The sequence below is a fragment of the Tenrec ecaudatus genome, chromosome 12, assembly GCF_050624435.1.
Source record: "Tenrec ecaudatus isolate mTenEca1 chromosome 12, mTenEca1.hap1, whole genome shotgun sequence".
Classification (NCBI taxonomy): domain Eukaryota; kingdom Metazoa; phylum Chordata; class Mammalia; order Afrosoricida; family Tenrecidae; genus Tenrec; species Tenrec ecaudatus.
The window spans coordinates 94,914,928-94,942,923 of record NC_134541.1 but is presented as its reverse complement, the minus strand read 5'-3'; the positions used below and the strand labels follow the sequence as shown (position 1 = coordinate 94,942,923).

Genomic DNA, 27,996 nt, shown 5'->3' with positions numbered 1-27,996 from the left:
GCTCCTACAGCCTTTAGCGCTGCAGTTTTCAACCTGTGGTTGTGACCCCTTTGGGGGTCGAATGACCCTTTCACAGGGGTCGCCTGATTCATAACAGTAACAAAATCAGTTATGAAGCAGCAACAAAAGTAAGTTTATGGTTGGGGGGCGTGGGTAGTCACCACAATATGAGAGACTATATTAAAGGGTCAAAGCATTGGGAAGTTTTAGAACCACTGCTTTAGAGACTAAATACTGGTACAATTGTCATGTTCTAGACACTAGGCGGCTAACAGGGCTGGGAAGACAGGATGTACCTGAGCCAAAGACGAGGACAGATACTTGTAGGGAGCAGTGTTTATGCGGTAGGCCTGGTGGACGGGCACTTTGTTGCTCCTGTGCCTCTCAGGGGCACTGGGACCAGATTCAGACACTTGATACACTTTTCTTGCCTGCCTTTGTTGTGCCAGGCTCTGGAGTAGGAGGAAGTGCACATTTTCTAGAACACTAGGCTATGCCTGAGCTAGACCCAGGAGAGCGTAATAAAACTGAGAGAATATGAAATTATGTAAGCGACAGAAAGGATAGCAACTTTCCCAACCATGAACTGTGGTTCCCAGGTTTTTCCAATAGATTTGGAATGTGCAGAATTGTTATCTTCCAGAGGACTTTCAGAAGGGGTTTTAATAGTGTAGGCCCAGACAACCTATAATAAAAATAAACCACTTTATAGGTAGAAAAAACATTTTCCTCCTAATGTTTACATTCTTGGGCTGAAGGGAGAGAGCACTGGTTCCCCCAGGAGCAGCTGGCTTGACTAAGGCCTCTCTTCAGAGGCCAGAATTGTTCTGGCTTCCAGGCTCTGGGGAAGCAGGCACCATCCTCCCTACTCAGGGGCAGGCAGATCGCTTACGTTTTTCAAGAGCCAGGTAAATTACATTGCCTGGCTCTGGAGTAGGAGCCTAGGTCGGGTCGCTATAAATTGGAATTGACTTAATGGTAGTGAGTTTTGAACTCTGGGACAAGTCAAGACTGTCCCTGCTTACTGCCATGGCGGCGGTTTTCTTCACTGTGAGGTTAAGCGGGTAGTACACACAGTTGTTGCCACTTGCTGACAAATCTAAAGACTGAGTTGGTTTAAACTCCCACTCAGCAGCGCCTCAGAAGACAGGCTCCACGATCCACGATCTGCTTCTACAAAAAGCAGTTCTCGTCTTTAACATACAGGGGCACTATGAATAAGAATTTATGAGGAAACAAATCTATGAGCATATATTTATAGGTTTAGTACTAAGGTACCAGATGGACATTGGGCCTCCACTCAAGTACTCTCTCAATGCAAGAACACTTTGTTCTATTAAACTGGCATTCCATGAAGCGCACCTTCCTGACTTGATCGCTGAAGCCAAACGGGTGCATAAGCAAATGTGGTGAAGAAAGCTGATGGTGCCCACCTATGAAAAGATATAACATCTGGGGTCTTAAAGGCTTGAAGATGGACAAGCGGCCATTTAGCTGAGAAACAACCAAGCCCACATGGAAGAAGCACACCATCATGTGTGATCACAAGGAGTCAAAGTAATCAGGTTTCAGGCATCAGAGAAGGAAAAAATCATATCATTGTGAGCTCTCCTTCCCAATATGATTGCTGAGGACAAATGGGGGAATAAACAAGTGTGGTGAAGAAAGCTAATGGTGCCTGGTTGTCAAAAGGTATAGCATCTGGGGGTCTTAAAGGCTTGAAAGTAAACAAGCAACTATCTATCTGAGAAGCAGCCAAGCCCACGCGGAAGAAGGACACCAGCCTGTATGATCACAAGGTGTCGAAGAGATCGGGTTTCAGGCATCAAAGAAGAAAAAATCTTATCATTGTGTGCTCACCTTCCCGACATGATCACTAAGGACAAATGGTGGCATCACCAAGTGTGGTAAAGAAAACTGATGGTGCCTGGCTATCAAAAGATATAGCGTCTGGGGTCTTAAAGGCTTGAGGGTAAACAAGTGGCCATCTAGCACAGAAGCATCAAAGCCCACATGGAGGAGGCATACCAGCCTTTGTGATCACGGGGTGTCAAGGGGATCAGGTATCAAGCATCAAGGAACAAAAATCACATCATTGTGAATGTGAGGGAGTGCAAAGCGGGGACCCAAAGGCCATTTGTGGCCAACTGGACATCCCCTTATAGAGGGGTCTTGGGGAGGAGACGAGTCGGTCAGGGTGCAGTGTAGCAACGATGAAACATGTAACTTTCCTCTAGTTCTTGAATGCTTCCTTCCCCACCCACTATCATGATGCCAATTCTACCTTACAAATCCACTGTCATGGGAGTCCAATCTGACTCACAGCAACCTACAAGGCAGCACAGAACTACCCCTCTGATGTAAATCTTTACAGAAACAGAAAGCCCATGTCTCCCCATGGAGCTTGGTGAGTTCAAACAGCAGAACCTATAGCGAGCAGCCCAACGCTTAATGTGCTAAACCATCAGCCTGTCTATCAATTGGAAATCCACTCACGTGGGCTCTGGACAGGAGGTACCATATGTTCTTCTTATAGGCACTCACATAAACTCTGACATGCGGATATTTTCTGAAACTTTTCCTTTTGTGGAAGGAGAATATTTAGTTGATTACTCCTGGGGTGGATTTTTGGCCTGCCATCTCTGTAGTGTGTTAAGGTCACTGAGGAATATTCAGATTTCACAAAGAATGGTTACTATAATCTACCCAGGGAGAATGAATTTTGACCAATTAGTATAGTCATTTAGTTAAAATGACAGTGCCGTGCTAATTGGGGTAAGGCAAGACCTTTGGTTCTTCTCAGCTACCTCTATTTAGTGAAAAATAAACTCTGGCTGTGCCCTTAACACCACTAAGCTATCTACCAAGTGTTTTTTGAATGACCAAAAGGATCAGGTGAGAGAATAGACTATTCTTCTTCGCTCCTACAGTGTTCATCAAGCAAAACAAACAACTGAAAGGTGGGCCAGCAGCTCCTTACCTGGGCACAAAAAAGCTTTAATGTCACAGGTGGGGTGTGGGGAGAAGAAATATTCTCTACTGATTTTGAAGGAAGACAAAGAGTAGGCTTTCTACTCTGGTCAAGAGAGATAGTCTTGGAGACCTACTGGGGCAGTTCTACCTGGCCCTTGTCCTATAGTCACTAGGGATAGGAAATGACCACATGGCAGTGAGTTTGGGTGGTTTTTGGACCTTGTAGCTGTAATACTTTCACTATTATTAAAAAGGAAGAATGTTCCTTTATATCTGTCAATGGTGCTGTCTGCTAAACACTGGACTGCTAACTAGAAATGTTGGTGGTTCAAACCCACCAGTCCCTCTGTTTCAGAGATCCTTTATAGGGTCACCATGAGTCGAAAGGACTTGATGGCCGTGGTTTTTTACACACATACGTATGTATATGTACATGCATATGTATGTATTTTAACATAATATGAAAATATTTGGGAAAATCCATCCTGTACACTTTCATTGGGTTATATGATATCTGCAGATGAGGCTACCTGACTCTTTAAAGCTTAATTGCCTCAGAAACTCTACATAGGATCGCTATGATTTGGAATTGACTCAACAGCAGTGGGCTTTGTTTTGTTTGCAGATTATGCTATATAGTAAGAACAACTTTATAACTTTAGCTTATTTAACCACCCCATTCAGCCAAACAAAATAGGATTCAGGATAAAAATGTATACTTGAAATTCTAAGAGGGATTTGGGGTATCTATGTAGTGGACATACTTAATTTATACATAGCAGAGATAAAAGAAAACTGCTAAAAAAAAGTCAAGTTTTCTTCCTTATATCCTATAACTCCAACTGAGGGAGCTCTCTGTCTTGCCTTCTTTATTTTCTTTTAGGATACATTGCTCAAATAATACACATTCCAAAATGGGAGGGCAAAAATAAGGGATGTTATTGTTTTGTTTTAAGGACCTGGTGATATCATCCTAAAAAAATGGACAATGAAAATCTTATGAAGAGTACTGGAACACTGTCTGCTGTAGTGCTAACAGATAAGTCCTTTAAGTTGGAAGGCACTCAAATTCTGACCTGGTGACCTTCATAAATTAGATGGAGTAAAGCTTTCAGGATCTGCATTTCCTGGTGCAGCATGACTCAAATGAAAAGGGAACAGCTGCAAACAAAAATTAGTAATCAACCATGGAATGTACAAAGTATGAATCTAGGCACATTGTTATAAAAAATGGAATGGAATTCTTGAAGATCAATATCTTAAGAATTAGTGAGCTGAAGTGGGTGGGTATTGGCCGTTGTGAATTTGACAATCATATGGTCTTCTCTGCCAGGAAAAACAAATTGAAGAGGAATGGCATGCATGAACTGTCAAAAAGAACATTTGAAGATCTCTCCGGAAGCACAACGTGCTCTGGAATGGCATACTATTATACTCATAGGCTCAGAAGGACAACCTATTTAGGCAAGTTTAGACACCAACCATTAATGTCAAAGACGAAGAAATTATGATTTTTACCTAGTCTTGCAGTCTCAAATTGATCAAACATCTGATCAAGATGCATTGATAATTACTCATAGTTGGAATGAAAAGCTGGTAACAAAGAAGATTGGTAGTTGACAAATAAAGCATTGGTAACAGAAACAAAAGGAGCCTTGGTAGTATAGTGGATTATATGTTGTGCTGCAAATCACAAGGTTGGCAGTTCAAAACCATTGGCTGCTCCTCAGGAGAAAGATGAGGCTTTCTGCTCTTGTTAACAGTTATAGCTTAGGAAACTCACAAGAGTACTTCTACTATGCCCTAAAGGGTCACTATGAGTCAGTATAGAATTGAAAGCAGTGTTTGGTTTTTAGTAAGTTTTTATAGAAATGAAGCCAGAGCAAGACCAATGGATATTAATCAGAAATAACCTTTTTTTTTTAAAGCACACTACAGTGACTATACCCATGGACATCAACAGTTATAAGACACAGGAAACCCAGTACTACATCTGTGGAGAGAAATGATGGATAAGTTCAATATCAGTTAAAACAAGGCCTGAGGGTCAACAGCAAAACAGACCTTCAATTGCTCACATGCAGATTCAACGTGAAGCAGAAGAAATTTAAAATAAATTAATGAGAGCCAAACTATGAACTTGCGTATACCCCACCTGAATTTAGAGACCACTTCAAGACGGCATTTGATTCAATGAACATTAAGAACAGTGTAAAATGTTGAAGTGCAAGGATGTCACTTTGAGGACTAAGATGCGCCTGAATTAAGTAATGGTATTCTCTATTATCTCATATGCATGTGAAACTAGAACAGAGAATAAGGAATATCAAAGAAGAAGCAATGCATTTGAATTATGGTGCTGGCAAAGAATACCGACAGTAACATGGACTGCCCAAAGGAAAAACAGCTCTGTCTTAGAGAGGTACTTCCAGAATGATGCTTAGAAGCAAGGCTAGAGACACTTCGTCTCCCCTATTTTGGACATTTTATCAGGAAAGACCAGTCTTTGGAGAAGGGCATCACATGTGGTAAAGTAGAGGAAGCTCCTCAAGATGATGGGCAAACACAGTGACTACACCAATGGGCTCCCACATAAGAACAGTTCTGGGCATGGCACAGGGCTGGAGGTGTTTCATTGTGCACATAGCTGTCCATAGGATCAGAACCTACTCAAACTCTCCTAACAGCAGCGACGGCGACATGTGCTTGGATAGGAGGTCTTGGAGGGACAGTAGGTTTAGGGTTGGGCTGCTTAAAGAAAAGCTAGCAGTTGGTGTCTACTTGTTGCAGACTGCATTTGTACAGATTTCAGACTCGGAAAATCTATGGCACAGTTCTGTCCATGTCTACCATGTCCTGTTAAGAGTTGGAATTGACCTGCTGGTCGTGGGTTTGTTGTAGTTCTTTTGCATGGAAAATCTGAGAATGAATGAGGAAGAGAGAAGTAATGCATCTGAATCTTGGTGTTGGCAGAGGATACTGAAAGTACTGCCAGAAGAAAGAACAGATCTATCTGTCTTGGAAGAAGAACAGGTCAGAATGCTTCTTAGAAGGGAGCATGGTAAGATTTCACCTCATGTACTTGGACATGTTATTCAGAGGGACCAGTCTCCGCCTGATTTTTGTTTTTTTCCCAGTTTAAGCTGAAGTGACTCTTTTTTTAAAATTTAATCATGTTATTGGGAGCTCTTTTAGCTATCATAGCATTCCATAGTTCACTCACATCAAACAGTATTGTACAATTGCTACTATAATCAGTTTCAAAATATTTTTTTTCTTCTTGAAATCCCCTTTATCCCCTTCCCTCCTCTATCCTACCCTCCAGAACCCTTATTTGCTTATTTTCACTATAGTAGATCTTTGTTGTTGTTGCCATATCTTATACAATCCAATACATCCATTCACATACAATTCTGTTGTTTGATTCCAACGAGTGGGGTTATACAGTCGTCATGTGATCAGCTCCCTATTCTCCCCTTTCCCACTCTCTTCCTGTACCCTCAAGGAACCATTACTCTTGTTGCTGTTTCTGAAGAGTTCTCTATCTTGGCTTTCATGCACCAAATAATCTTAAATGTACAAATGAACATACGCAAATCTAACATGATTAATGAGGTGAGACACATAAAGCCTTTAATAGCAATGGGAGATAATATTAAAGAACCAGAGGATAGTTATGTGGGTCAACCATGCTCTACTGCAGCCTGGATTTATCATCCCTTCTGAGGACCCCTCTGAGAGGGACTGCCCAATCATCTTCCAGGTGGGTTTTAAAGAGAGGCTCAGCATGAAAGAGGTAGCGCCTCGACAACATGGGCTGACAGTGGCTGCAACAAGGAGCTCAAACACAGAAAGGATTGTGACGATAGCACAGGCCCAGCAGTTTTTGTTCTGATGGATATAGGGCCTCTGTGCGTTGGAAACGGCTCAGCAACACCTAAAAACAATTCTTAAAATCATTTTAAAAATATTAAAGTTATTGAATACCAGGTTAGGAGTTAAGGTCAACAATTAGCACATTAATTTTTTTATATCACGTGTGCATAATAAACCACTCCTCCAGAATTCTTCTAAGGGGTGAGATGTTAGAAGAGGGAAGGGAACTGAAGCTGGATTTTTGTTCTTTAATTTACTGATGAAGTAAGACACATTTTGTCTAAATTTCAACACTGTAAATTAATCTCTTAATGCGTAATGTTCTCTTTACTAGAACCAAAAAAAGCAAATTCACTGCCATACAGTGGAGGCGAACTCATAGTTTCTAAAGCTGTAACTGCTCACCGGAGTTGAAAGCCCCATTTTTCTCCTGCAGAGCAGGCTGGTGGTTTCAAACTGCTAACCTTGCAGATCAAAGCCCAATGTGTAATGACTATGCCACCAGGGCTCCTAGCGTCTCTGGAAAGGGGGGTAGTAATAACTACTAATGAAATTTCTGTTCAGGATTAAGTGAGGTCATGTATACAAAACTGTAATGCAGAAACTTGTTCTCACTCAATCTCAACTTCCTTCAATAATCCATTAAACACGAGCATTAAGTTTGGTTTGTACTGAAATCCTTCTTAAGGTCTCAGAAACTAATAGAGAATTTAGGTTAGATTTTTAGAAAACCAAAACACACAAACCAACAAACCAGACATTAAGTTCGTTCAAAGTCAATGAACTAATTTCTGTAGAAATGGCACACGTCTCTTTCTTTCATTCTGCTTTTCCTTCCTTAACTAAGTCTGCCAGTGCAATCTAGAGATCAGCTTGGAAACATATGCCATTCCTCTCCTGGAGTCCACACACTGACGGATACCTGATCTGGCTTCTCTGAAAAGCAAACAACAACAAAACATGCCCAGCCCTCCCCGTAACCTGCAGCCTTCAGAAGAAAGCTGGTGCTCGCTCGTGGGGTCCTGGAACCCATTACAGCTCCATTCTCCGGGGCAGCTTATCTCTTCCTCCCATGTTACCAGTTGCTAAGGAAAGTTAAAGACAAAAGGCAACTGCGGACCAGGCAGGATGTGAACGTGTTCAAAAATGTTGCAATGCACTTGGACTCGTTGATGTTCTGGTAGTCAGGACTGAATCAGTACATTCAGCTTAAAGGAAAACAAAATTCTCACACCCAGCAGGAAGAGTTTGGAATAACCTACTCCCATCCTTACAGATGGTAATTCGCACTATTGTGTTTTATGAAACATTCATTTGTGTTTGCAGTAGTAGTTACACTACAAAACAGAGTAGAGCATCAATACCTTGAAATTATGTGTTTCTTTCCTGAAATGAAGAGTTCTAAGTTGATTTTTGATAATGTTTATAAATACATATTCTTAAAATTTGATATTCCCATTACTTTGTGAAACTTCTGACTTTGAATATTGATTCAATCTGAAACACATGTAGACTACTTCCTTTTGACTATTCACGGCACAGAATGCTAGAATGGAATGCATGATGCCTTTAGTTCTACTGGAACTTAACGCTCAGAACTCAAAGTCAGTGTAGTTTCCAAGCCAAACAATTATGCTTGGACTTTGGCTTTCAATATTGTCTCCTTTCTTCTACTGACCTTGCTTATATTTTCAAATTATTTTATCATCAGTGTGGGAAACTTTCAGGTGGATTTGTGAATATTGGTCCTGATCAATAGCTTTGGTTTCCAGTGGTTGTATGTAAACCTACTCTCTGTTGTTAGATGGCATTGAGTCCATTCAGTTCAGACTCCAAGTAAAAGTGCCCTGCAGGGCTTTCCAGACTGTCATCTTATCACCTGTGCAATGGCAAGCTATCAAGACTTTGTCCCTAGGAGCAGCAGCGTGGGTTCTAACTACCAACCTTTTGGTTGCCAGGCAAGTGCTGAACAGTGGGCCACCAGGGTTCCTTGTTCAATCTTTCAGTGTAACATTCACAGCTTTCCTTCTCAGCAACTCAGACCCTATGGCCAAACTGAGTGGCTGGCTGGTCAGTTCTCTCGTGAGCAGGAGTCTGCCTCCACTTAGTTCTCTGTACCCATGTGATGGACTAGCTCTGGGCTGTTTCCTCTAAAGTTAGGATGTTCAGTGAAGTGCTGGTTCTAAAATTCACAGTCATTCTGTTATACTGCTGCTAATCCAACTCACGGGACTCCACGCCCAACTAAAGGGAGCAGTGGCAATGGGCCTGGTACAACTTGCGTATCTGTTTTGAGTGTTTGGTGGAAAGTGATCCTTGACGTGAAACTGCTGGGTCAAAGGATATGTGAATTTAAAAATTTAATGGATACGGCCAACTGCCCTCAAACATATCTTGTGATTTTATTGTTATCTGAAAAAAATTAGAAAAGACTACATGATCCTTTTCCATTCTTTTTCCAACTACATTTAAAACTTTAAAGGAGAGTTTGTGAAACTTGAAAGATGGGAAGAGCTCTGAGTTGCTGTTCCTTTTGGGACACCCACTAATTCCAAGTCTTCTCTTCATTAGCATGACACTACAAACATTCTTTGTTTTGCTTTTGTCTTTATTTTTTACCCCCTTATAAGGTTGCCATGTGTGGAAATCAATTCGATGGCAGAGAGTTTATAGAGTCTGTTACTGCTTTTGGAGACCTGGCGGTGCTGCAGGTTGAGAACTGGGCAGCCAACTGCAAAATCAGTGGTGCAAACCTAACAGCTGCAGCAGGGGGAAAGTGGAGGGTGACTTCTTTTGTGATAGTTTACAGTGTCAGAAACCCTGGTTGCTTTAAATGGAATGTACGCAATGGCAGTGTGTTTAGTTTTGGGTTTAATATTTCTAATAATCAACCGAAGTCTTGCTATTTCTAGAAGTGGGTGTCCTACAATTCCGTGTAGCATCACGCACACGTTTTAGAGATTTACGGGGCACAGTCCCTGGGTGGTATGACGAGTTGGCATACTCCACTGCTAATCAAACAGTTGGAGGTTTCATGAAATGACCGCAGAACATATGGGGGCTAGAACAAAGTGGTGAAAAAATCAGGCGGTACTTAGCTATTAGAAAAAACAGTGTATAGGAGCTTAAAGACTTGTCTTCAAACAAGGAGCCATCTAAGTGAGGTATCAGCTAAATCTGCATGGAAGAAGCACACCAGCAAATGTGATCAAAGAATTGTTAGCAATAAACTCTAATAGCAGGGAGAGCGATAAGAGGCTAAATTCTGAGTATTAGGTTTGCAGAAGGTTGGGAATGACAATGAAAGCACAAAATCCACTTACAAAGCCCGCGCATGAACTGAATCGCCCTGAATTCCCTCAGCCCATTGACCCAGGATGTGAACAGTCTTGCCCTTGGACAGAGTGCACTGGAAAATTGCATAAGTGGATTATTGCAGATAGAGTTATATTAAAATTTAACATCTTACCATCTGTTTTCCCTTTTGACCCAATTTAAGTTGCTGTTTTTTATACTTTCTGTTATTTTTTGGATTGCGGTTTTTGTGTGTTCAATTTTGTTGTTATGGGGATATTTCTTTCTCTTTATTGAATGATTTTCTTTATATAAAACTCAGGAAAGGTAATTCTGTAGAGGCCAACTAGATTACTAATTTCCAAGAGTGACATCAGGGAGGTTGTGAGGAAATGGGGGGCAAATAATAATGGATATGAGAATGAAGAAATGTTCTGCAAATGATTGTGGTGGTTGATGCACAGCTCTCATTACTATATTTAAATCATTAAACTGTGATCTATGCGAATCATGTGTTATGTTATATGAATTACATGCCAATGAAACCGATTTTAAAGAAAAGGTTGGAGGCTTAAGCCCACTCAGAGGCACCACATAAAGAATCCCTGGCAATTGGCCACTGAAGACTGACTTTCTGGAACACAATTCTCATGAGACATGCCTGGGGTCACCGGGAGTCAGAATCAACTTGATGGAAATTGGTTGGTTATAACCTTTTACACACAGGTTCTCATGCTTTAATGAGTATCCGATCATTTGAAGAGCTTGACAGAACCCAGTTTGCTTCACATCTTTCTGGAGTTTCTGGTCCAATAGGTCTGTAGTAAAAAACAACCAACCAACCTTACTCATAGCAACCCTATAGGACCGAGTAGAACTGCTCCTGTGGGTTTCTGAGGCTCTAAATCTTTATGAGCACAAAAAGTCTCATCTTTCTCCCTTGGAGTGGCTGGTGGCTTTGAAAACAGACTTGGTCCTTAGCAGCCACTACACCACCAGAGCTCCTTGGATCCACAGTAAGACCTAAGAATTTAAAGGTCTAACAGGTTCTCAAGTGACACTGATGGTGCTGGTGCAGTGACCACATCTTGAGAACCAGAATACCTTTAATTATTGGGCATAAACTTGCTATTAGAGGACCATGAGCTTACTTTGGTAGATGGTGATTTACATAAGTTTAAATGATAATCAGCCACCTTAATTACAGGAATAAATCTTCCTTCTCCGTATATCATGACAGACATATTCTTTGACATGCCACTTAAAGAGAGTGAGTGAGCTGCAAACTTCTCCATGAATTGCTTTCTCACAACCAAGCCCTGTCATCTAGTCCAGTCTGACTATAGAGGCCCTGTTGGATAGCGCAGAACTGCTCCATAACCGTTCCGAGGTCGTAAACCTGTGCACAAGCCGACTGTCACATTTCCCCTGTGCATCTGCTGGTTGGTTTGAACCACTGACCTTTTGGTTAATAAGAGTGCTTCAGCACTGCACCACCAGGGATCCCAGGTACCTAAACCACAGTAGCCCAAATCCACAGCCATCAAGTAGAGTCTGACTATCAGAGACGCAGCTAGCAGAACAGGCAGCATTTCTCCAGAGGAGTGGCTGGTGGCTTCACACCATCAGCCCTCGGGCCAACAACCCACAGCTTATTCAATAGCAACACAGGTACCTATAGTGCTGCTATTACACAAATCAGACAGATATATTTAGCTCTCAGTTACCCAAGTTATAAAAACGAACATGAGACAATGGATGATACACGAAGCTGAACCTTCATTTTAATAGTAGTAGAGCTACAAAACATTCAGTATATTTTCTGTTCTGGGTGCTACTCAAGATTTATAGTAGTAATATACATGGAGGGTAGCTAGCGATGCAGATGCAGAAGTTACTCTGTACATGTACATACTCATATAAGTGAATTTCATTGAGGAAGGGAAGTAGGTTACAGAAACTGTAAAGAGGAGATAGCTACAATTGGCCTACTGCTCTGTTCAGCGTTTCTGCTCAACCTCCTTGTTCAGAGGAGCAGTGCTTGAGGTCTTAAAGCTCGTGTAAAGATCGGTCTCTATTTGTTTGGAGTTGCAGTGGGTGAACCAAAACCAATCTTGCTGCCATGTAGTCAATACTGGCTCCTTGTGGGTTTTCAAGACTGTAACTGTTTACAGGACGAGAAAGCCCAGTCTTTCTCCCAAAGAACTGCTGGTGGTTTTGAACTGCCGATCATATGGATTGCAGCCCAACTTTTACAAAACCACTACACCACCAGGGCTGCAGTGGAAGATGGAGACACAGAACGTGGAGACAAAAATAGGTGAACCGCCTCCAGGAACTGCTGACTTCCGTGCCATTAGACAAGAAGAAAAGGACGATGCTTTGCAACTGTTACTCAACACTTTGATCCGCGATGCAGTAGACGATTGTGATCAACAGATGGAAAAGAGTGGAATCAAACTTCAGATTCTGGATGGACACTAGACTAGCTTGATTAGCAAATGAATGGCATTAGACTTACTGGATGTATTGAGACCCGAAAACCTTCCCGTTTCCTGGAAGTAACTGTTATCTCCCGAGCCAGAATTCTCTCCTGAAGTCATCCTTGAACTAAACAATAGTTTAGCACAAGGAAGCACTGCCTCCTTATAAAGAATTATCTGGATGAGACTACATTAACAACAATAATTTCCAAGCCCAGATGAGAACTTTTAGGGGCAGAGAGACTAATTTTGGTGCAGCAACACGGACATGGACAGTGAGAACAGTGACATGATGTGAAAGATGTAACCATCTATGGTCAATGAATTGACCACAGAGAAACACATGTTGAATGGGTGTGCTTTATTATCTTTACACACACACACACACACACACACCAAGTAAAGAAAAAATATGAGTGAAATTTGTGAGATTGCAGGTGGAACTGGAAGCTTTTCCACCAGTTTGTTGTGGTCACCTTGTTCATGAGGTGTTTTAGGTGCTGAGTGCCAGTATTCGTGGTTGGCTTCAGGCTGGAGAAGGTCACGGAGTAGTGAATGACCAAAAAAGGCTGTTCATAAAGGCAAGAGGAGGGGCAACAACTGCCATCCTGGAACCACTAGGTGAGATTTCACATTGTAGAGAGAAAGCCTCATTCATTCATACCACACTGGCTTGAACCCTGGGCTGATTCTGAGAGATTTTACTAAGTCCAGTTACCATATACAGATGGTCAGTACTGTTTACGGCGGATGTTGTGGAGCTCTTTGAAAGCATACGATACCAGCAATGTTTCAAACTCTGACTTGTACTTCCCACTGATACTTCTGCAGTCTTTACTAGCCTGGTTTCTTAGCCTGAATAAATCTTTAAAAAAAAAAAAGCTCTACAAATTTTGAAGCACCTGTTCTGTGTCATCTCACTCAGACGAAGTTACTGAAAGTGAACAAAAATATTAGTAAGAAGTTCTAAGCAGTCCCTAAAATTCCTTTTTAAATCACTAGAAAGACTTCTCCAATTATATAGAGAAAGCATATTTTCATCTATTTGTGAATGCATTCCTTCACAAGACAAAACAAAAACACCCAAGCCTACTTCTGTGGAATTAATTCTGACTCATGGCCGTCCCATTTCTGACAGAGCTCGACTGCTGTTCCCATTGGGGTGTGATTGTTTGTTCTGTTGTCATCTTTATGGAAGCACATCACGGGACCATTTCTGGTTCTGCTGTGATCATTATGGAAGTAGATCACTGGGCATGCTGTCCGTGATGCTGAGTAGGTCTGAGCTGTCAATAAACCTAATGTGCCACCCAAGTACCTCTATTCTGTCACAGAAAACACTATTTGCTTGTTTTCCGTCACACATGGGTGTAGCAAGAAGGCCTCATAGTCCCACAGCTTTCCTTCCTTCCCTCCCTGCTATCTCCTCTCCAACCACGGCAAGCTGCCCATCCAAGATTCTCCAAACTCAGAATCTTCTCTCCATCTTTGGGTCTTTGGAGAAGCAGCAAATGTGCCTTCTCCACCAGGTTCCGCTTCTAGCAAACTTCTCAGTAATCAGGCTTTTTTCTGGGCTGAAGCTCACTTAGCTTCCCCAAAAGTTCTGGTTACTCTCTCCCCAGAGGACAGTGTGGCCCAAGGCAATCCATTCTGTTCTCTTTCCTCCCTTCACCTAAATTGTAAGGGCCTGGTCAATGTTTTATTCACTCTGGGGAATACTGAGCATAAGTGTTGTAAAGTGTTTGCTCAGTGAATGGCATTAGACTTGTTTGCAGCTTTTAGAGCACGCAGAAACAGCTTCAAGGATGCCGCGCTCAAATAGCAACTTCTTAGGATTTTGGAATTTATCCTTTTTTACTGAGAAAGTTAGCAGGGAGATGTGCTCTGATTTCAATTTCATGATTGCGTAACTTCTCTCCCCACTTCATATACACTAATAAATCTAAGATAAAATTAGATCACTATGGATTAAAAAATCCCATGGAAATCAGTGTCTTGTTTATTGAAGGCATCTGGGTTGGAGGAGAGTCTGGGGTGTGGAGAGTATGAGTTTCTGAGCTACATATCACTTTGGTTTAAATACATTCTTAAATATTTCAAAGGCTCCGTTCTGTAAAAAGGATACATACAACTTTATTCTTAAAAGAATACTTACGCATCTCACAGGATTGTTTTAAGAATGAACATAGAATGTGTATTTAACATTTGAAAATCAATCTATCACTAAATATGTCTTGACCAGGTAAAGCAATTCATTTGAACTTGGGTAGAGATATATCTCCATCAAGATGGACATTTCTTTTTAGGCATCTTCAATCATGACTTTTTAATTCTGTAAAGTTGAGCCAGAGGTGGTTTCCTGGAGGAACTGTGACTCAAAACGACACAAAGCCCAAAGTGACTTTCACAGCCAGACGGAGGACTTTCCTCACGATAACTGCCCACAGTAAGAGGGCACTTAAAAGGGCAGGAAGCCTTCTCTACCGATTCCTTTCATGAACACTCTTGGAAGATGTGCTGTGAAAACTACAATTCTTCTTCAGGCCATAGGAGAGGTGCCCATGCTTTGACAACATGTGGTAATTTGGCAAGGAAATTCAATTTCCATACCATTGTTTCCAACCCAAGCTATGTCTCGCTCAGGTGGCCAGGTGAGGGTGAGGTGCTGCTAAGCTTTCAGGCATGGGCTTGCTGCCCTGCATGACGTCACTGGACCAGATTCTTTACTGGGCCCGCCCACGGAAGCTTTGGCGTTCAATTGTCTCCAATTTTTTCCAGACACCTCATGCAATCCCCATCATGGTTGTGTCTCAACAAGCCTAATATGGGAAGCCTCTCAAGTCATGAGATGAACCTCGTGAGCCACTAAAATAGCAAAGCATCGACTAGCATGCATTTCAAAGACCCTCTGGAAGGGGCAGACTTTCTTTACCTGGAATAACGGGTTACGGATGCAGCATTACGGCAGCGGAACTCTTCAAAGATGTATGCGCTATATTAAATTAATTTATCCAGACATTTTCAATCTGCGGAATTTTCGATCTGCGGTCTTTGGAAAGCAAATGTAACTTTAAAGTGTTCTTTATGGGCTGTGTTGAGTGTCCCTCGGGTGTGAAACTTGGGATTTTTACCTATCATAAGCAAGCCACACTTGCTCCACACCTAGACTTTCTACCAAATCATTAATTATCCTACATTTCCCAAACGATAGTCTATTTAAGGAGCAGTCTAAATTAGCATAAATGATTCCAAGTGGTTTGCAATAAAGTCTTATTTATGGTACGTGGCACACCAGTGACAAATCTTAGTGTAGCAGTTCTCAACCAATGGGTTGAACACCCCTTTCACAGGGGTTGCCCGAGTCATAACAGTAGCAAAATGACAGTTATGAAGTAGTAACGAAAATAGTTCTTTGGTTGGGTAGGGGGGTGTCACAACATGAGGAACTGTATTTAAGGGTCGTGGCATGAGGAAGGGTGAGAGCCACTGCCTTAGTGCATTTAGAATTCTTTTCTGGCAAAAGTACACAGTGGCCATGCTTACGCGCCTGCTAGGTCAGTGGAGCCTGCGTGTCCCTGGTCTGTGCGAGCCACGAGCCACGTGCGGCTACACACTTGCTGCTCCACCTCTACCGCCATTTTCTGGGTAAGGGCAGCTGGAGTTTTATGGCGCTTTCTCTCTGACACAGCTATGCTGACTGTGCACGGGCTGTGACTGGAACTAGAATGTCGACAGCAATCTTTCTACTTCTCTGAGGCCAGGAAGGAATTTGTCCCCAAGCCTCCAGTGTCTCGCCTGCACTCCACGAGAGCAGGCGGAGGAGAGGGAGGGCGCGGAGCCGGGTGGGTATGCCTTTTCACGTGGCTCCTCACAGGGCCCGGGGTACGAACGCTGACAAGAACCTAGTGCTGGCGTTGTCTAGGCGCTGCCTTTTAAGAGATGCGAACGTGAGGGACATGGTTTTCCTGGCAGACGGCTGGCTGTGCACTGACCGCCAGCCCACAAGAAGGCTGGCTCGGGATGACTGCGATCTCCTCGGCCCCTTGGAAAACCAAAGGAGGGGGGAGAAAGCAAGAGGCCGGTGAGTCACTGGGGCTGGTTTCTTAGTGTGATGTGTCCTTCTCTCAAGAGCTCTACACCAAGACGCAGATTTCTGGGTGCAGAGACACCCCTGCACAGGTGATGGATAACCTTCCACTCACTACCTTTCTGTCTGTTTGCTGCACTGTGGTGGCTTGGGCGTTGCTGAAGGCTGAAAGCTGCACACTGTGCATTGGTCTTCCGAGTACCAGCAGGGCCGCCTCCGGAGAACCTTTCATGGAGCTTTCAGACAAAGATGGACCAGGAATGAAAGGCCTGGTGACCTACTTCCGAAATCCAGCAATGACCACCTTATGAATTCCCAGGGAAGCCTGTCTGATCTGAGGCTGGAAGATGAGCACCCTGTCTCTGCCCTGCCCCCAGCTTGGAAGGCACTCAAAATATAGAGGTTGCACAAAAGCACTGAATCGTACCCACTGTCCCAGACAGCACAGAACTGGGAAACACTTTGTTCTGCTGTACACAGGGCTCCAGGACTTGGCGCTGACACGCTACCGCTGCCAGAGGATGACCACGGGCTTAGTCAGACCCTGTGATTTCACGGCACTTCAACCTTAATCTACGGCTAAAATCTAGAATGCCGTACATGCTTTCCTGGTTCAGGATTTTTCCTGGATGTTTATCATAGAACACAGATGAGGTTTTCTATTCCTGTGAAGAGGTACAGACTCAGAAAGCCACGGACGCAATCCTGTCCTATAGCGTCAGAAGTGACTCGATGGCAGTGAGTTTATTATTTGTTTTATTGACTTACCACCAATGAAAATGAAAATTACCTTTCTTTTAAGAGTTTTATTTGAACGAAGGATGTAACGGTGAAGGATGAGAGAAAGAGGACTAGGTCTGAAGCATGACACTGAAGGGGTCGGCTGATGCCTTCAAAGCCTCAGAGAGCCCGAGAGAAAGTCACAGCAGTGCCAGCTGGACCAGGGCAATGCTGTTTACAGACACACAGTCCTCACACCCACTCTGCTAATTCCTCCAGTGACTGACCACTAGTGAGGCAGCTGCACCACTCCGAGCATGCGGCATAATTCTTTTACTTAAACCACAGGAAACCAGTCACTGTTTTATTGCCGAGGATATCAAATTATTTCCTGTCAATGAAATGGTGGACTCGATCTTCATTAGAAGACTGTAGTTAACTATGGTTAACAGTGCCCAGTTTTTAAGCTGGGCAGTGGGGTGATTTGAACCTCACAGCTGTTTCACAGGAGAAAGGATCTAGCAAACCGCTCTGGAAAGACTACGGCCTTGGAAACACTATGGGGCGATTCTGCTGTCCTGCGAGGTTGGGATCCACTCACTGGCACACAACAGGACACAGAAAACGGAGCTACAAACCTTGTAAGAAAAACACACGAGTGTCAAGTCTGCCTATCTTCGTCAGCAGGCTCCAAACAAGGCAGGTCTACTCGGTCCTTTAGGGTCGCTAGGAGTTGGAACTGACTTGATGGAAGTCAGTTTTGAGCTTGTTTTATGTAGATACGTGTACTCATAATCACAATGAGGGCATCAGAAAGAAAGTCTGCAGTTTCTGAAAGTCTGCATTTTATAAAAAGCTGAGCTGCAGGCTGAGCTGGAGAAGCCACCCTGCACTTATTGGGGTTACAAAGACCAGAGGGGAGAAGGGGCAAGCAGTTGCTGGAATACAGGGACTGCCAGTCGGCACAGGTGTCAGCCAAAGACCAGCTAGCTCCAGGCAGCAAGCCAGACTGCAGGGTGCCCGCCAGGAGTCTTCCACACTCATTTCTTTCCCCAGGAAGCTGGTTTTCAGGGGTTGAAGCATTTAGCATTTACCTTCCGAATTTTGCCTCCGGAACTTGTAATCAAGTGTTCTCAATTCGGCTCAGCCAGATTTGCCATCTGTGCTTAAAAGCTTTCAGAAAATTCTGCAGTTGCCCTGGGCAGCACATGTCCGAGTGGAAACATCGCTGTGCTTCTGAGAGAGGATGCTTGGCGTGCCGAGAGGAAAACATGGCTGAGGCAGGAGACCCACGTCCCGCCACAGTTGTACCTGGGAAAGTCACAGCCCATCCACCAGTCCTGGAGGGTGGAAGGGAGGCCACCTGGAGAGCAGTAATGTCCCAGTGTTTTTAAAAAGGATGAACACTTGGCTCTGAAACATAACACTGAACTTCACATGTCTCAACATTGCCTAGATTTAAACTTTTCGAAACCTCTTAAGAAAACAAGTTCCTGGGTGGTCCACATGGTTAGGTGCTTGCCTGCTTCTCAAAAAGCTTGAGTCTTGAATTTAGCCAGGAGCTCCAGGGAAAGAGGTCTGATGATCTACTTCTCCTGAAAAATACCTAAGGAGCACAATTCTCTGGTACATGGACTCACCGTGCTGCTGAATCAACGCAACAGCTAACTGGACTCAGAAAGAAAATATGTGTAAATAACTTTTTCAAGTCTGTTGTCAGACTATGTCATCCATTTATTCTCTGAAGCAAAAACAGTGGGTCTGAGCAGAGCAGATCTGGCAGCTTTGCACGTCTCAGGGTTTCACCAAGTGTCTACCACCCTGTTGAATCATTCTGCACCGCAGAAGTCAAACTGATGTTAAACGGACTGGCTTCGTGTGTTTGCAAACTGACAGCTCCTGCTGCTTGTGTGTGAGGTAGGGCCAAGGAATGCATGGATTTGGACAAATGCCACCTTATCCTTACATGATTTCTCTGCCCTTCAAAGAGACTCTCAATTTCGTACGCCCCACACTCGCTCGCAAACGACAGCTCCTCCTCAGAGGGTCCGCAAGGCCAACACTTGATCTGTTATCCTTGAGAATCTTGCCGTCATTTGCCTGAAGAGATTTATACGTGATGATGTGGGCAGTATGTACTTCAACCTTCTGTTACATTTTTTTAAAGTATGATATGAGAGAGAGATATGAAGTTCAATTAAATTCATTTTGTCCCCTAACAAGACTAAAGAATATTTTTAAATTTACACGTCACCTTTCATACACATTTAGTTATGAAGATAAACAGAAAACGAGGCTTGACCAAGAAAAGCCACGTTTTCCAGCTCCAGCTTTGCACTGGATGCTTGTGGCTTTACGGGGTGTTCTATGTGGAGACTCTGCCATGGGGCAGAGAGAGGGTGGTGATGCAACTTCAAGACACTGAGACCCAGATTCTCTCCTGTCCCTCGGACTCCCTTCTGGGGTCCGTGCCACCTCCTTCCGGGCACATCACTGTGTCCTACTCCTACTCCTCCCCCAGAACGCCAGGTCTACACAGCTAATCGCCTCCTGGAGACCTGTCGCTTCAGAGTCAAACTACTCTTATCTTTGCTTCAGAGATACTCCACTTCCTGGCCTTTTCTCTCTAGCAGGAGCCTGGGAGTCACCTCTGATGCATTCACTTAGCTCTCCTTCCAACCATCAGCAAGCCCGATCAACTGTACCCTCTAACCACTCCTAAGTGCCAACGACTCGGCCCAGATCCATCACCCTAGCTTAGTTGAAGGCATCAGTCTCCACTTCGACATTATTTTAAGCACCCCCTAATACGTTTTCTTCTTTTCCAAGACTGACCCACAGTGTGCCCCGCAATGTGCTGGGCAACACGGACAGATAATGAGAAGCTCTGTCAACACAGACATAATGTGGAGGAGTTTGAAAGTGCTAACCACATACAACGAAGAATTCTCTCTCAGTCTAAAACTCAATCCATTAGGTACCTGGGATTCACGCAATGAAATAACGTGAAAACAAGTTGGCATGTAAGTACTGTTCTACTGAATACAGATTCATTGCTGAGAAGGTAGAGATCAATATGAGGATTGAGATTTTTAAATTTACATACTGAGAACTTCCGTACAGTCCATTCTCATGGATGGTGACCCCAGGTGACTCTATCTGCCCCAGCAGGGTTTTCTAGGCTGCTATCTCTCTAAGAGAAGTCAGCTGGGTCTTCCTCCTGTGGAGCTGTTGGGAGTGTTCCAACTGCCAGTCTGTCAGTTTGCAGCCAAGTGCTTACTTGTTCCTCTCTAAGAGGCTCATTACAGTCACTGACAAGCATTACCACATACGCAGCCCAGCTCTAGGCAAACAAGAGGATAAAAACCACACAGTCCCTCTCTGTAAGGAGAAAACTAGATGTCTGAGCTGCACAATGCTATGGAGGTTGAGGCGGAATTTGGCTTTTGGCAGATCCTGAATGTACCTTCACCAGTCAGATTCAGGTTCCCCCCCACCCCCACCCCCTCGTCCCATTGAGTACTTCACAACCTCTCTCTTCTCAAACTTCCAACACTTCCATCTTCCAAACTTAGGCTTGGCACTTCCTATTTCCCCAAGAAAATTCAAGTGATCAGAAAGAAGAGAATTTGCTCAAGTTCCCCAGACTACTTCCTGCCACCCCCTGCAGATCTGTCCACAGGCTGGGCCAGTTGTCCAGACAATCCCCTGCACTTGGCTAAAGCCACACCCTGTGACAGCCTTCTGGCCTCCACTAGTCAGCCACTCCCCTTTCTTTCTTGATCATTGGGTAGACAAGGACAAGCCCTTCCTCAATTGGTCTTGGATACCGCCCCGGTGACTTGCTGGTAGTGTTTGGCTAGTGAGTGATGATGATGGGCCTTTGGTGTTACTGAGTAAGACGGTCTGCTTTGAGGACGGTGGCATGTACTTTCCTGGACTCCTTTTGTCAATCACAGCCACTCTGCCCTCTCGCTGCTATGCAACTCAAGCCAGCACTCTCTAGTCCCACCTCGTCCAGTATGATACACACACACACACACACACACACACATTATTATTCTAGCCTAATTCTAATATAGATACCATATATATTCACCTATACACATACACATATTGGCACCAAATCCTAATTGAATCTGTCCAGCCCTTCACAGGTACTTGTGTTGGAATTTAATAAACTGGCATCAACAGAAAGCCTCTATATTTGTTTTCTTGCTATTATTAAATATTTCATTTAAAACCAAACTGTGACTCCAAAAAACACTCAAATAACAACAGCAACAACAAAAAGCAAAAACTAATTGCACATATCCCTAAAGTAGTGCGAGTGTCTAGGCCTAGATTTTTATAGTGGAAATGCTATTTTGTAGGGAAATTCAGGCAATCACTTAGCCATCCTGAAGCAGTTGTCCTCGCTGATTTAAAACGGAACCCCACCTCTGCACTTTTACTGCAGCCCTGCTTCCCTCTTCCTTCCCCTCTGTCACTTATAACTATGGCCCTGATCTTGCCTGCCATGGTCCTAGGGTTCTACTGTGGCTAGTAGAAAAGGAAATGTATCCGTGTGAACCTTGATTTTCCCTCCAGGGTTTAAATGGAAAAAGAGAAAGCATTGTGGTTGTGATTAAAAAACCTTTAAAAAAAAAAAACCCACACAAACCAAGATGGATTCCTGAGTCTATTGCCCCCGCAAAACCACGTTTCATATGGTGGCTTAGTTCCATGGCTCTATTGAGAAAGAAGAATGCTTTAGCTATTTTCTGGGTTAATTGTGATGATTTCTGGGCTGGCCAGGGGACCTCAGCACAAGTGTGACATATTTTCAAAGAAAAAACATGTTTAGAGTGCCCAGCAAGCAGATTAAAAATCAACATGTATAATACAGCCCATCTCAAGGCAGGTGCTGCCCGAGTCTCAGAAAGCCTGACAGTCGCACAAGGGCTGAGGAGTCAACCGATGCTTGGTGGTCCACTGGCGATTCACTTCTGTTAGAGACAGGCACCTGCTGCATTTCAGCCCTGCCAGCCACTATGGTGAGCATCCCTAATACAACTCCCTAAGAACTAAATGTGGTGAAAGGCAGGGTGGAAGGTACAATCCTCACCTTCCACCCTAAGTCCCCAGGGAATGCACTCCAAATGCAACTGCCCCCTGCCTGCCAGATCTCAGTAGAGCTCCTGATTAAGAAGGCGTAGCAATCAAAGTCTGGCGATTAATTTTTTTAATATTAGTCCCCCCAAAAATCCTCTATGGAACAACAGCTAACAACAGCAATATGGTAAAGAATAAGAAGCACCTAACAGGGGCTAGATAGTAATAGGTTTGTTTTTTGTTGTTGTTTACATTTTATTTATTTGGTTGCTGTTGAGAGTGATAGCAATTTAATACGAAGTGTGAGTTCCCTTCCAGGGAACCCTGGTGATGAAGTGGTTAAGCGTTTGGCTGCTAAATGAAAGGGTAATGATTTGAGCCCCAGCAGCTGCACAGCAAGAGAAGGCCGAGGCATTTTGCTCCCATAAAGACTGTCAGTTATGAAACTCAATGAGCGGTTCTATACTACCTATCAGAGTCACTGGGAGCCAGAATTAACTCAATGGCAACTGAGTCTTGGTTAGTTGCCTCCTCTTTCTTCCCATTGCTGAAACTTCAGTATCTATTCTTTTGCTTATGAAACTATTTTTAACACTTCGGTATGGAAAAAGGAAACGCAAAATTTTTGCCAATAGAAATGAGAAAACTGCTACTGCTCCTTTCTTCTGGCTGACACAAGTTTCTGCAAATGGCAGCTTCTCCCTGGGGAGGAAAGCGTTGCCATCAAATCAACCTTTGAGCCTCCCAACAGCCAGAGTCAAACTGTGAAAATCACCATTGTAGCTGACCATAGTGGCAAAGCCTTGGCAGCGGAGCTGAAGTGAGTCTAGTGGGGCGCACAGAACTGACATCAGCTAACCAGCCCACATCTTCATTTTGTTTCCCTGAAGTCACTGTCCAACATATACAAGTCAGAGAGACTTGCCTCATGGGAATTACTGATGCTACCCACTATGGTTGGCCCTACTGCACATGACCATGAAAGAAGCTGCGTCTTATCGTCAGGGAGAAATCGGTACTCGATGAGTTGGGCAGAAAATTGGACTTGCAAAATTATGCTTTTCCATCCTGGGCACTTCAGGTTTTCCTTACTTCCATTATATCTGCATACTTTTCTTACAAGGATAGGGTCCCTTTAGGCTACTCTGTTCTTTCCACAACTTTTTAGAGGAAACTTTTCCCTTCTAATAGCCAAACCAAAGCCACTGCCATCAAGCTGATTCCAACTCATTGAGACTTCACGTGATGCAGAACTGTGCACATTGTTTTCTTTTGCTCATCTTTATGGAAGCAATTCATCAGGGATTACTTCTGTAGAACCACTGCATGGGTTTAGTTTGCTAACATTTTAGATTGTAGTCAATTACAAAGCATCAAGCCACTCAGGCTTCTCCTTTATCATTCACCATTTCTAATTATTTTTTTCCTCCCTTGGTGGCATCTTCTGACACCAATCCCTTGAATTGGGTGCAATCTCTCAGGGGTCAGTGGAGCCATTTACCTGAGAGACAGATCTTGGAAGGCTTGTGTGTCTCAGCTTTACTTCTGCATGATCCTGAGCAAAATCCTTATCTTCTGTTATGCCTTGCTTTAAAATCTGGTGGATTTTAAAGCAAAATTACTTGTTGTGTGTCTCAGATGAATATTATTAGAATGAGTTGATTTAGAGCTAGTATGTATAATGTACCCAAAACTTTGAAAAAAGTTCCTGCTTTTTAACGTATATTTATTATTTTTGTTAAACTGTACATTTACAACCTCCTCCCCTTTAAATTGAAGAATGGAATTATTTTGCCAGATAGGAAATAGTGGACAATTGAGAAGGACACTGAACTTTCTTTCGGTAACCAGTGTTTATCTGACTCTTTTGAAATAAATGAAAAAGCACATTACATTTTGATATGAAATTGCTTCTGTGGAAATAATAAGAAAAGAGAAGACAATATCTAATACGTATATAACGATTGTGATGGAAACCTGGAAATTCGTAAAAATCAAACAAAAATTTGTTTGCACCTTAGTAATTGTTTGGAACAAATGGATGAGTTTCTTCTCAGAAAAATGACTGTAGCAGCTGACTGAGTTGCTTGATAATTTCCAAGAAATACTCTACAGTTCACAATTAGCTGTTTCAGAGATAATAGAGCAGATTTACTGTAATCGGCGGGAAATAACACTTTGGCAAAGAAAGATGCAACTATCTCTAAAAATAATACATTTAATATGGTTCAAAAGTAAATGGTTAAAAAAATAATGGTTCTTAGGTTTAGGATGAATATAAACTTTTGAAGATTAATCATCATGCAAGGCAATCAGTAGCATTCAGTTTTTACTGTTAAAATTACAAAAGTCAACTAAAAACTCTACCCAGAGCCCATGATTACTGAAGCATATTAAAATAAGGAACTCTAAGTAGGACATCGATTGTTTACTAAGTCATTGTCCCCACCTGGGATAGACTGAGTATGTTGTCATTACATCATTTCAGGAAGGTAAGCTACTATACCATAACAGTTGTCATAATCTTGATTCATGGAGTTCAAAAATCACAAAACCTAAGCTGCATAGTTTTCAATGAGCTACTCATGCTCTTTGTTCAGTGCATCAAGATGTCATATAGAGTACTCCCATATTTTGCTATTCACTATACATGTCCAGTTACTGGTAAAAGGGAAACCCACCACATCCCTTGTGCTAAAGACAAAAAGGTAGAAAAATTAAAAAAAATTAAAGCACAGGAATGTGTCAAAATATTACCATATATACTCGTGTATATACTGAGTTTTTCAGCACATTTTTAATGCAGTTTTGTGGTAAAATTAGGTGCCTCAGCTGATAACTGGGTCAGCTTATAATTGAGTATATATGGCATTATCTAGATCTTGCTTATTTTATCACAATGAATTTTACAAGGATGCACTACTTGTCCTTATAGTTGTTAACCTTAGAATTATGTATTATAACAGCTCCTGCATTGAACATTACAAACAGACTAGGGGGAAATGGATAGTTGTATGACATTGGACAAGTCTGCTAAAAAGGCCTCTTTAAAGTCTTAAAAGCAAAGAAGTTACTTCAAGGACTAAGGTGTGCCTATCCAAGGAGCCCTGATGGCATAGTGAATTATGTGTTGAGCTGCTAACCAGAAGGTCAGCAGATCAAATCCACCAGCTGATCAACTGGAGAAAGATGAGACTTTCTACTATGGTAAAGATTTATAGTCTAGGAAGCCCAAAGGGGCTCTTATATTTTGTCCTTCGGGGTCATTATGAGTCAAAATTGGCTTGATGGCGGCGAGTTTGGGATTTTAGCTTCAAAGATTCAAGTTTTGGTACTTTTAATCACCTCATACACATGCAAAGGGTGGACAATGAATAAAATTGACCAAAGAATTGATGCCTTTGAATGATAGTATTAGAAGACTGAACACATAGGTCTTGAAAGAAGTACAGCAAGAATGTTCCTTAGAAGTAAGGCTGGTGAGGCCTTCAACTCTCATACTACGGACATGTTATGGGGGTGGGGAGTGCTTGTCCCTGGAAAAGGACACCATGCTTTGGTAAAATACTGGGAATGATCTCTGACGACAGAGATGGATTGACACAGGGGCGACAACTTGAGCTGACACACAGCCATGATTGTGAGGAGGATGAAGGGCTGGGCATGTTTTCTTCTGTTTTACAAAGATCAAAATGAGGCCTAGGGAGCATGACGATGACAAGGAAAAGCAAAACCCACCCAAATCTCATCATGAAATCAGTCTGCCTGAGCGAGAGGTGTTTTTCTTTTTTCTTTCTTGTTTTGTTTTTTTTTTGTTAATTCTCATACCTTGGGGATATAAAACAACAACGAGAAAGCTGTTGCCATTGAATATCAGTGGCCAAAATCCCCAGTCGATTTTCCCCTAAAATAGTAGGAGGCTTTATTGAGAGAGTTTTGCACAATACAAACCAAGAGCATGTCCTCAAAGCCAGAACGTTATGGGCGTTTCTAAACTTCATGCTTGTAGGATGGAGTGTGGGCATGGAGTTAACGGTAGGATTTCAAAGTTTGGTTACCCAAACCTTTGAAACTTGGGTCTATCTGTCCATCTCTGCCTTTCCCTTACTAGTTTCCACTATGACTGAATATAATCTCAAAATGCAGACCCCACCCCCTACCCCTGCTCAAGACTCCTAGAGACTCTGGGGTCTGTGAAGTGCAAACCTTTCCCGTAGTCCGGCAAGAAAACCAGAGCCGGCCTGGCTTGTCCAGGCCTGCTACCAGTGGGAGGGAGCCAGGCTCTGCTAAAGGCAATTCTGCACCCACCCCACCCCACCCCCGCCGGCCGCCTTCAGCCCACAGCGCCACGGCCAACATCACACGCCTCAAATGGACCAAACCTTTTTTTCCGGACGCTCCCCTCGATTTAAAAGGTTGCAAGAGGGCAGGAAGCCCCTTCCCAGACGCAGGGCAAGACTGGCCTCCTCCAGTGCCCGGCGCTGAGCCCCAGCAAATCTCCCGCCGGGACGGCTAGTCTGGCAGTCCTGGGGTCCGACCCCGGGCCCGCGCCCCGAGCGCAGACGAACAAAGCGCACGCCGGCCTCGGGCCACCGCTCGCGGGCAGCCGGGAAGAAGGGTTCCCGGGCCAGGCGGCCAAGCCCCGCCGCAACGCGCCAACGTTCTTTGAATGGAGCCTAGCGGGGGAGGGGGTACCTCCCCAAAGAAAGGACGCTGCTGGGGTGGGGCGGGAGGACCCCACGCTAGCTGCCGGGCAATGATGTCATCCCCCCCAAATTGTCTGCCAGGCCCACGATCCCTGCTCTTCCGCGCCAGGTCCCACGCTTTCCGAGGGGACAGGAGACGGACCGACACGTCGAGGGAAGAGTGAGCGCGGAGAAGTCAGAGACCGAGGCGTCGCCGCCCCGACCGCAAAGCATCTCCCCGGCCAAGCTGGTGAACTCGCCGCAACAACTTCCCAACTTGCAGTCGCTCCCGCTCCCGGCGGGCCCGGAGGAGGGCGGGGCACTTGCACGCGGCCGCCGCCGGCTGGGAAGCCGCGTGTGGAGGCGGCTGTCACCGTCTCCCTCCGGGGGCGCCCCTCGCCCCCGGGACGCGCGGCCCGCCCCGCACCCCACTCGCTTTCCCCCGTCCAGCCCCACCAGAGAAGGGGCGGCGGCGGCGGCGCGCTCCCTGCGGGCCCGCGGCACCTACCTGGGGTCCCGGCGCCCGCCCGCGCTGCTCCCGGCGGCCCGAGGGACGTGCGCGCGGCGGCGCGAGGCAGGTAGCGGCGCTTTATACGGCGCGGGCCGCGCCGCCGCTCCGGGGGCCCGCCGGCTCGGCCCGCCCTTCTTCAAAATAAGAGTCCGGCGGGCCGCGGCGGGGGCGGGGGCGGGGGCGGGGCGGGGGCGGGGGCGGGGGGGCGGGGCCCGCCTCTGGGGAGCCGCCCCGGTTACGCCCCGCGCTCGCCCTCCGCCCTGCGCCCTCCCG

General features: G+C 44.2%; 1 protein-coding gene across 4 annotated transcripts in view; it reads right to left on the bottom strand.

The window, feature by feature from the left end:
• Positions 1–27,996, bottom strand: part of PALLD (palladin, cytoskeletal associated protein) — a 343,917-nt gene that overhangs the window by 98,046 nt on the left and 217,875 nt on the right. Inside the window, exon 1 of one of the 4 annotated variants that reach the window (XM_075564243.1) lies at positions 27,721–27,866. The exons of the other annotated variants lie outside the window; for them this stretch is intronic. The gene's annotated coding sequence lies outside the window, so the exon portion shown is untranslated. Of the gene's footprint in view, positions 1–27,720; positions 27,867–27,996 lie in introns of those variants that run through there. 4 annotated transcript variants of the gene reach the window in all.